Source organism: Euprymna scolopes, chromosome 14, assembly GCF_053919585.1.
Source record: "Euprymna scolopes isolate OS-2025 chromosome 14, ASM5391958v1, whole genome shotgun sequence".
Taxonomy (NCBI): domain Eukaryota; kingdom Metazoa; phylum Mollusca; class Cephalopoda; order Sepiida; family Sepiolidae; genus Euprymna; species Euprymna scolopes.
The window spans coordinates 159,738,312-159,748,463 of NC_136495.1; positions in this window are offsets into that span (position 1 = coordinate 159,738,312).

Genomic DNA, 10,152 nt, shown 5'->3' on the forward strand with positions numbered 1-10,152 from the left:
TAAAATTAAAATATAACAAAAACATTTATTTTTATTTCCAGCGTGCCATTATATACATTTTGCGCTTCCGTAACTGGGTGGACGACAGACATTAACATTACCTATAGGCAAACGGAGGAAACAGACTCTCTCTCTTTCTTCCGGATTACCGATAAAATCTTAAAACAAAATTTCCGGGATGAAATTTATCTCCTAAGAAACTCAGAATTCAGACCTAAACTAACGGAGATAATGTTTCAACTTACGAGGCAAAAGAAGTAATATAATTTTCCTTTCTCCAGAATATAAAGAAAAATAATTAAATAACTTACGCGCTCTCAACGGACGCAATAAGTAGAGAATATTGATAAATTATTCAAGATCCCATTTATTTATAATGAAATGATATCAAATAAAATTAATTGTATTGTGTTTCGTATGGATATGAAACTTCCCAATAGCACTCTCCCTGACGAAGCGTTAGCTCTGTACTCCAGTAGCGTCCGCCTTGTTACTTTATAATGTTGACGTCGGATCCGACGTATCGTTCATTTGTGCTAATAAAAACCTTATTTAAAGGGTATACAGTATTTGTTTTACTTACAACAACTAGGCCGTATTGGTGTGGGAGAGAATCCAGTTCCTGAACCACTTAAAGTGAAATTATATCAGAGAAAAAATTATCCTTCAAGACTGATGACAAACATATTTTATTTATTAAATTAGCGAAAACCAAAAAGGTACATGAGAATTTATCTTTCTCCGACTACAAACAGAATTTTTCTACTCAGAAAACTATAAAATAATTAATCCTTCTTAGACTGAGGACGGAAGGAATATTTCTTTTCACAGAAAAATGCAGCCTAATTTTTTTTTTTTTTTTTTTTTTAAACTACGGACAGAACCAATGCCAGGGAAACTAAAATAATTAAATACCCAACTTTAATTTCGTCGGCTGGGGAAAATAAACTAATCTAAAGTCCGGGGGCACGACTATCCCACGTGGAGGGCCTCGCCGACTGAGGACAGAAATATAGTAAAGCGAATACTGGCAAATGGAGGTTGTAGTCCGAAATTGCCGCGAAGTTCGTTGGATCAGACTGAAATACAGGGATTCACTAACGACACAAAACAGGATATAGAAAAAAGTATTAATTATTAAAACAATAAAATTTACAAGTTTTGCAAAACTTATTGTGTTTGCGGCTTTAGAGAAAGTCCAACTATAAAGTTCTTTTACGTCCAAAGAATTAGACGGCTCTTGTAATGTTTGTAACGTGCATCCAGGAGATAAGCGCCCGCGTGTTTGCGTGTTGTGTGGGTACGTGGGAGAGACGGATGAGGGGAAAAAGACTTACCTCGAGACCAGCTCAGCGTTACCGACCAAAAATAGAAAAGAGGACCAAGATGGCGACCGCCGTCTTTTGTAAAGTATGATGTCTCGCAAAGTCACACGAATTCTCGGAATATGCAAATTTAGCCGGCCTAGAACGACGATAAAAGCGGGTGAGGGGAAAGACGTGGGGGAGTGACGATTGAGTTGGCCGGGGATTCGTGTGGCTGTTGCTTCTTGTGCCGTGTTGAGGATATCTTACCGTGTTAAAGAGAGAGTCGGGCGCCATCTTGAATTTTTCCTTACATTTTTTTTCTTACAAGCTATTCCGGCCATTTGGCCTCTAGGACTATGACCGAGTCGAAATTTGACTTAAAGCTCATACCCGAGTTTGACGGGTCCACGTCCATCGTCGACTGGGTTGAAAGGGTCGAGCTGACGTGCGACCTTTGTGAGGTGAAAAGGGTACACACTGTAATTCCCCTGAGATTGGCTGGGGGTGCCTTGAGTGTATATCAGCAACTCAGTGCTGCCGAAAAGGGAGATGTCACCGCAATTAAAGCTGCGCTGTACAAGGCATTTGCCATGGATCCTTGTACGGCCTATGAAAAATTTGCTTCCCGAAAACTTCTACCGGAGGAAAGCGTGGACGTTTTCTTCGCTGAGTTAAAGAAACTTGCAGTTCTGTTCGGTGGAGGGGTGTCGGAGCGGACGCTCGCGTACGCGTTTGTGGCGGGCCTTCCCACTCGGGTGAAGCAGCTACTGAGAGCCTCAACCAGCGTTTCAACAACGACCATGGAACACTTGATGGAACGTGCTCGAGCCATCATCAAAGATGAGGAGGACCTGGGGGAACCAGTTGTGATGGCGACACAGACAGGCCAGATTGGCGCTCGGGAGATTCCGAATCAGAACCCTGCAAGCAATGGGAAATGTTTTCGCTGCGGCCGACGCGGACATTTTGCAAGGAATTGCACCAACAGGGGGCGTGTGCGCTGTTTTAAGTGTGGCGGTTTGGGGCATCTAGCCCAAAACTGTGCGGGAAACGTATCAGGGGAGAGGACGTCAGCGCCGCCCTGCTCCCCGAGCAAAATTTGAACAAGGCGCAACCAGTAATAACCGTCTACGTAAACAGGATACCCTGCTCAGCACTTCTCGACTCAGGCTGTTCGCATACTATAGTGAGCACCAGGCTGTGTCCAAGTTGGACTAAGAGGAAGATCAAAGTCACCACGATAGGAGGCGAGACCCAGACATGCTGTGGAGCTGGAACTGTCAAGATCTACACGGACACCGGTGCAGCCACTAAGATCAATGTGCTCGTGACCCAAGGAAATCTCCTGGGGTTTGACCTGTTGCTCGGATACGATGCCATCAAGGCGCTGGGGGGAGTCGCAATTCATCGGGATGGAAAGGTGTGATTCTTAGAGGCCCCAGTGTGTGCAGCGCTCCATATCGATCGGCCGGATTTTACAGTGGACTACGACTCGCGCAAGAGGGCCTGGATTGCATCTTGGAAGTGGACCGAGGGAATGGCACCGACTAAACTCAAGAATGGGGTTGCAGAGTACCCTATACCCAGTGAGGCCCGAGCAGAATACGAAAAGGAACTAAAGGCGTGGATCCAAGATGGCTGGTTAATCCCCTACCCTGAGGACAAGCTTGGGCCTCCGAAGGGTCTAATACCCTTGATGGCAGTAGTCCAGCATAACAAGTCGAAAGTACGGCCCGTGCTGGACTATAGGGAGCTTAACAAGCATATTGAAGCCTACACTGCCGATGCTGACGTATGCGCCAGTAAGTTGAGGGAATGGCGTCAGAAAGGCACTAATGTCTCAATATTGGATTTACGAAAAGCCTATTTACAGGTGCGAGTTGATGAGACGTTGTGGCCGTTCCAGACAGTTTGGTTCCAGGGGCAGAGGTACTGCCTTACACGCCTTGGCTTCGGCCTAAATGTGGCACCACAAATCATGAAAACTATTGTCAACACAGTATTGTCCCAAGAAAAGCCCATGAGGGACTCAACGTCAGCTTACATTGATGACGTATACGTCAATGAAGATGTACAGTCTGCGTCGTGTGTCAAAGAAAAGTTGGCTCAGTTTGGTCTGGAATGCAAGAATCCCGAACGTTTAAGGGAAGGAGCACGTGTATTGGGATTGGATGTTTATGAAGAGGATGGCACCCTACAATGGAGGCGTGGCAGTGAAATTCCAAGCATCCCCAACCTCGTTACAAGGCGGACCGTTTTTTCTTGGTGTGGAAAACTTGTTGGTCACTTACCGGTCTGTGGCTGGCTCCGCGCAGCTGTTGGTGTGATTAAACGCAGAGCAAATTTAACAACCACGGGTTGGGATGACATATCCGATGATGTCCTACTAACTCTGATGATTAAAGAGACACTGGAGAGAGTGAACAAGAAGGACCCTGCCTGTGGGCGGTGGTGTGTTAACGGAGACAACGTAGGTGTGTGGGTTGATGCCAGTTCTTTGGCGTTGGGAGTATCGTTGGAGCAAGGAGGAAACGTGTTCGAGGATGCGTGTTGGCTGCGGCCCGTAACAGATTCTCAGCATATCAACCTGGCAGAGCTGGACGCTGTTGTAAAGGGGGTAAATCTGGCCCTGCAGTGGCAGTCTAAGAAGTTGACCTTGTACACAGATTCTCTCTGTGTCTACCACTGGGTGTCTGACACACTTTCAGGACGGACACGAATCCGTACCAAGGCAGCAAGCGAAATGTTAATACGGAGAAGGCTAGACACGCTAAAAAACCTGGTATCTGAGTATGGGCTATCACTGAGCGTCACTCTGGTGCCATCACATTGTAATCGTGCTGACCAACTGACCCGTGTACCTCACAAATGGTATGAAGCCGTGAAGATGGGAATGGAGATTACTGCTCGATCTTGTGCAGTTGCAATCGACCCATGTCAAATACAAAAAATTCATGCACAGAGCGGACATCCGGGTATCAAGAGGACCCTTTATTTTGTGAGGCGTGCATACCCAGCAGTGACCAAGATGGATGTCAGACAGATCGTCAGAAATTGTGAGGCTTGCCAGTCTATTGATCCTGCACCAGAGCGATGGCAGAAGGGTCGCTTGGAAGTTGAGAGTGTGTGGCAGCGGCTGGCCATGGATATTACCCATTACAGTGGCAAGCCCTTTCTAACTCTCATTGATTGCGGGCCTACGAGATTTGTGGTGTGGCGGCAGATGACCAGACAAGATTCAGCAAATGTTGTTCGCCACCTATCATCCATTTTTTTTGAGCGAGGTGCGCCGGAAGAGCTCCTGACTGACAATGATGCAGCGTTTTGTAGCCAGCAAGTCCGGCAGTTGTTAGATGAGTGGGGCGTCCGTCTACGGTTGCGATGTGCGCATGTGCCATCAGGAAATGGCATTGCTGAAAGAAGCCATCGCAGCATCAAGAGAATTGCTGCCAGGAAGCGATGTACTATTGCGGAAGCAACATATTGGTACAACATTATGCCAAAGGACGGGACGTCCCCTTCAACCGCACCTGCGAATGCTATTTACACGTACCGAGTCGGAGTGAAGGGAATCAACACTACGCAGCCAACCGACAAGGGAACATATAACAGATATGAAGTGGGAGATCCAGTGTGGGTGCGGCCTCCAGGAAATCGGTGCACCGACAAGTTTAAGCGAGGACACATATCTGGAGTGATTAGCCAGCAGTCTGTTTTGGTCGATGGAACCCCACGACATGTGCGAGATCTTCGCCCAGCTACCGAGGTGCGTCATACAACTACAGAAGAAAGCAGTGAAGCGTCTAGCGATGAGCTGCCGATGCACGGATTCAGTGAGCCCCTTCCAGAGACTGATAGCGATACTTCATCTGATGAGGCGGAACCAGATCCAGAGCCCGACTCTGAAACAGTGAATGTACCTCTTCGCAGAAGCACACGCACTAAAAGGCCACCCCCCCCCCAGTGCTCTCTATGTGATCATCAGATCAGGGGGGAGTGTAACGTGCATCCAGGAGATAAGCGCCCGCGTGTTTGCGTGTTGTGTGGGTACGTGGGAGAGACGGATGAGGGGAAAAAGACTTACCTCGAGACCAGCTCAGCGTTACCGACCAAAAATAGAAAAGAGGACCAAGATGGCGACCGCCGTCTTTTGTAAAGTATGATGTCTCGCAAAGTCACACGAATTCTTGGAATATGCAAATTTAGCCGGCCTAGAACGACGATAAAAGCGGGTGAGGGGAAAGACGTGGGGGAGTGACGATTGAGTTGGCCGGGGATTCGTGTGGCTGTTGCTTCTTGTGCCGTGTTGAGGATATCTTACCGTGTTAAAGAGAGAGTCGGGCGCCATCTTGAATTTTTCCTTACATTTTTTTTCTTACAATGTTCGTATAGGCACAAAATTTTAGGAGAGGAATTTTTCTACCTGTTGCTTCATGGACGAGCTGTGGTTAAAAGAGGAAGAGACTATTGTTCTAAAAGCGAACCCGATAAACGGGGGTCCCTGATTGATTAATTAGACATACCCTATTTTTTAGAGTGTTAGTGTAATAAAGGGAGGTAAGTGGGAATGATAAACCCCTTTTTTATACTCTCCCAACGACAACAAAATGCGACGAATGTAATCATTGCATGGCTAACTGTAGTATTTTTTTTTCAAATATTTTTAGGCATTATTATAGCCTAATTACAATATATGTATTGTGAGTTTAGAGCGCTAGTGCGCATGCGCACCAGATGTTTACAAATAGAACGAAATTGGCGCCTTTTCCCAGCTTAGTCGTTCGTTACCGACCATGTTGTTGTGCCTACTGAATTTTATGTTGAATAAAACCTTTCTAATATCTTAAAAGGTCTTTATTTTTCATTACAATTTATTCAACATAAAATTAAAAATTAACAGCAACAATGGATGCTATACTGAGACCTGGTAAATTCGAAGGATCGTCAGATACAACCACTGGCGAATGGAATCATTGGTCGTACCCTCATCAACTGCATCGACTCTCTCACAGTCGCTCATCCTCAAAATCCTCCGAATAAGTTAAGTATTCTGATTAATTTCATCTCACCGAAGGTCTATTCTCTTATATCTCACTGTTCAACATTCGAGAGGGCTATTAGCATCCTTCAAGCAACCTATGTAAAACCGGTAAATTCTGTGTTTGCTCGTCACCTTCTCGCTACTTGGAAACAAAATCAAGGTGAATCTATTGATCAGTTTCTCCTAAAACTAAAGAATCTTTCTAAGGATTGTAAATTTGAAGATGTTACTGCCTGCCTCTCAACATGCGGAGCTAGCGATACATGACGCATTTATCACAGGTCTCACTTCCTCAACTATTAGGCAGAGATTACTTGAAAGTTTTGAAATTAACCTAGATCATGCCGTAGCAACTGCACGAAGTCTAGAAATGGCCCAACATAATGCAGCAGCGTATGACACATCAATTGTAGCAAAGGCATCTATTCATGCAGATGAATCTGAAAATAACTCTAGTTTGGAACTAACTAATGAATGTGCTGCTGTTTCCAGAAATAATCAGGCGACTCACTTCGCCAGATGCCAATTCTGTGGACGAGAAAATCATTCTCGAAATATTTGCCCAGCTCGGAATGCTGACTGCCTTAAATGCGGAAAGAGGGGCCACTTCTCTAAAGTCTGCCGATCTAAAATAAAACAAACAACTTATAATACCAGGACTAGTTCTGCATATATTGCCCTCACTGCGTCATCCCAATGCACTCCATGCACACAATATTCTGTAGTAAATGCAACAATTAATAGTACCTGTTTGAAAGCTATGGTAGACAGTGGAAGCACTCATAACTTTATACGAATGAACATCGTGAGATCACTAGGCCTTAGTATATTACCTTCTAATGATACGGTAAGCATGGCTTCCTTGAATCTCACGAGCAAAACCATAGGACACTGTGTTGCGTCCATCGCTGTTAATGGACAAATTTATACTAATATGCGTCTATCTATCCTTCCCAACTTGTGTGCTCCAATGATACTAGGACAAGAGTTCATGCAATTGCATAACCGGGTGGAATTCCGTTATAACGGAAAGATACCATCTTTACAGATTTGTAACATCACTCAGATGAAAATCAAGCCACCGTCTCTTTTTGCTAATTTAGCAAAGAATTGTAAACCCATCGCAACGAAAAGCAGAAACTACTCAGCGTCGGACTGCGAATTTATCCGGAATGAGATACAAAAATTATTAAAAGAAGGTATCATAATCAAATCGAATTCCCCATGGAGAGCCTAAGTACTAGTAACTAGAAATGAAAGACATAAGCGTCGCATGGTCGTTGACTATTCTACAACTATAAATCGCTTTACACTTTTGGATGCTTTTCCGCTTCCCAAAATTTCGGATATCATACGCCAACTATCACAGTACAAAATTTTCAATAAGTTGGACCTGAAGTCTGCATATTATCAATGCCCTATACGTAGAGACGAGAGAATTTACACAGCATTTGAAGCTGACGGAGGACTATACGAGTTTCTAGGTTACTTTTTGGGCTAACGAACTCAGTAGCTGTGTTTCAACGTATTATGCATAATCTGATTCAAGAACATGAACTCCAAGGTACATTTGCCTACATTGCTGGCATTGTCATCGGAGGAAAAACTAATAAAGAATTAAACGAAAATATGGAAGCTTTTAGAAAGGTTATCAACCGTCTTAACTTGCAAATAAACCCTGTAAAATGTGAATATGGTATAACCAAACTAAAGTTTCTTGGGCACTTATTGGAAAATGGAACAATCAGTCCTGATCCAGACAGACTTACACCACTAAAAGAATTACCGATTCCGAACTGCAGTAAGTCACTCAGGCGGGCTCTAGGTCTCTTCTCATACTATTCACCATGGATAGAGAATTTCTCAGATCGGATTTCACCTTTATTAAACATTACGTCCTTTCCTATCACTGAGAAACTCAAAAATCAATTTCAAGCCATGAAAGATGAAATTTGCAAGGCTTCGGTTGCAGCCATTGAGGATGAAGTTCCTTTTACGATAGAAACTGATGCATCTGCGACAGCATTAGCAGCCTGTCTTTCCCAGAATGGACGTCCAGTAGCATATTTTTCCAGAACCCTAACGCAGTCAGATCGTCGACATTCAGCAGTGGAAGGTGAATCGGCAGCCATTGTAGAATCTGTGCGTAAATGGCGTGACCTCTTACTCGGTCGACATTTTGCCATTATTACTGACCAACAGGCTGCATCATTTATGTTCAACACGCAGACACCAAATCGTATTAAAAACGATAAGCTGCTTCGGTGGAGACTTGAACTTTCAAACTATTCTTATGAGATAGTATATAGACCAGGTTCTCTTAATAACTCTGCAGATACCCTTTCTCGATCATGCTCTGCTTCGCGTTCATTATCACTAAAGGACCTGCACGCAGTACTTTGTCATCCTAGAGTAGCGAGACTCTATCACTTTGTGAGGCAGAAGAATCTACCATTCTCCCTGGAAGATGCTAAGCGCACCTGCGCTGAATGTCAAATATGTGCTGAACTAAAACCAAGGTTCTTCAAACCTTCATCAGGTCGATTAATCCATTCCCGATCCTCCTTTGAACGTCTTTCAATAGATTTCATGGGACCGAAACCATCTATGAATAATCTCAAATACCTACTCGTGATTGTAGATGAATATTCACGCTATCCTTTTGTCTATCCATGTCAGGACATATCAACAAAAACTGTTATAAATTGTCTCCAGAATTTATTTACCTTTTTTGGCTGCCCAGATTCCATCCATAGTGATCGAGGAAGTCAGTTTATTTCATGTGAACTAAAAGAGTTTCTCTGGCAACATGGAGTTGTGATTACCCACTCAACTCCATACCATCCAATCGGCAATGGGCAATGCGAGAGAGTAAATGGCACAATCTGGAAAACGATCAAACTTGCACTCAAAACCAGGCAATTGGACGAACGTCACTGGCATGAAGTACTCGACATAGCTTTGCACTCTATTCGATCGCTACTTTGTACAGCAACTAACTCAACCCCACACGAGAGAATGTTTAACTTTTCCAGAAGGTCGGGCACCGGATATACCTTACCCGAGTGGCTGCAAGGAGGACCGGCCCTCCTTAGGAAGTTTGTCCGCCAACACAAGTCAGATCCCCTAGTGGAACCAGTAGATATAATATTTGCAACTCCCAATTTTGCCAGAATTCGTTCCCCTGACGGCCGTCAGTCAACAGTCTCAACAGAAGACCTAGCCCCCACCCCTGTCACTGACCCCTTCTCTACAAACTTGGAATCTCCTGTCTCCCCTGATCATGGTACGTCACCAGATTCTACTACTCCACTAAACATCCGCGAACCAGAGTTGATTGATCAACAGGAGACCCCAAAGAATAATACCTCACCAAATGGAGAGTCTTTCTCTTCAGTCGACAAAACAAAGTGTTTAAAAATAGAAGAGCAGCAGCAACAGTCTGACTCGAAGAAGGGCGTTTTCAAATTTCTTCCAGAAGCTACAAAAAGGGGAAGGAAGATCACCTACAACCCGAAATATAAATAAAATGTGGTGGAGAGTGTTGTGAGTTTAGAGCGCTAGTGCGCATGCGCACCAGATGTTTACAAATAGAACGAAATTGGCACCTTTTCCCAGCTTAGTCGTTCGTTACCGACCATGTTGTTGTACCTGCTGAATTTTATGTTGAATAAAACCTTCCTAATATCTTAAAAGGTCTTTATTTTTCATTACAATATGTTTCAAAAGTAATGGTAATCAGGGTTAGAGTGTGGGTTTTTATTCGCTTAGGCCGCTTAGTTATCATTTCAACTGAAGATTCTG